Source organism: Anneissia japonica, unplaced genomic scaffold (assembly GCF_011630105.1).
Source record: "Anneissia japonica isolate Jap-2015-1 unplaced genomic scaffold, ASM1163010v1 scaffold118340_len652_cov104, whole genome shotgun sequence".
NCBI lineage: Eukaryota > Metazoa > Echinodermata > Crinoidea > Comatulida > Comatulidae > Anneissia > Anneissia japonica.
The window spans coordinates 1-652 of record NW_022710346.1 but is presented as its reverse complement, the minus strand read 5'-3'; the positions used below and the strand labels follow the sequence as shown (position 1 = coordinate 652).

Here is a 652-nt window from a genome sequence, read left to right as displayed (position 1 = left end):
GGGGAGTCAGAGGAAATCCCCGCCAGACAAGCGCGCGTTGATATGAAACGTCATCAATCATAGAGTTTCATGATTGGATAATTATGCTATATGCCGAGATTAACTATGAGTGGAAATATCATCCACATGTCTACGGCCATACTACGTTGAAAACACCGGTTCTCGTCCGATCACCGTAGTTAAGCAACGTCGGGCCCGATTAGTACTTGGATGGGTGACCGCCTGGGAATACCGGGTGCTGTAGACTTTTTACATTTTCTCCCTCAAATCGATTGATGTTTACTTATTGTTCGTTAAAGATGTTTTTCTTTTTCTTTCTTTTTTTTTTCTCTTAACAGTTTCATTATGTACGGTATTTTGGCACGTTATAATCGTCAACTTTTCACTAAAAGAATAAGGACCTGGGCCTTGCACTGAGCAGTAGGGCCACAACAAGTGTATGGTGTAGCCTTATAATACAGTGTTCGGGTGGTGTCTTAACAAATGTAATGAAAACATATGCGATATTTTAGCCTACTGATTGGGGCGGATGCACGATTTGGCGGTAAGAGTGCGTGAGAGTCCACACGACCTCAGGCCCACCATACTTGAGGCTGAGATGCAAACAATTTGAGAATATGGACCTCTTGAAGTGCCCGGAAATCGCACTCTT

General features: G+C 43.3%; 1 non-coding gene across 1 annotated transcript; it reads left to right on the top strand.

The window, feature by feature from the left end:
• Positions 1–128: 128 nt before the first annotated feature.
• LOC117106982 lies at positions 129–247 on the top strand. Its single transcript, XR_004445171.1, has one exon. It is a non-coding gene; the product is annotated as a 5S ribosomal RNA (ribosomal RNA).
• Positions 248–652: the final 405 nt, after the last annotated feature.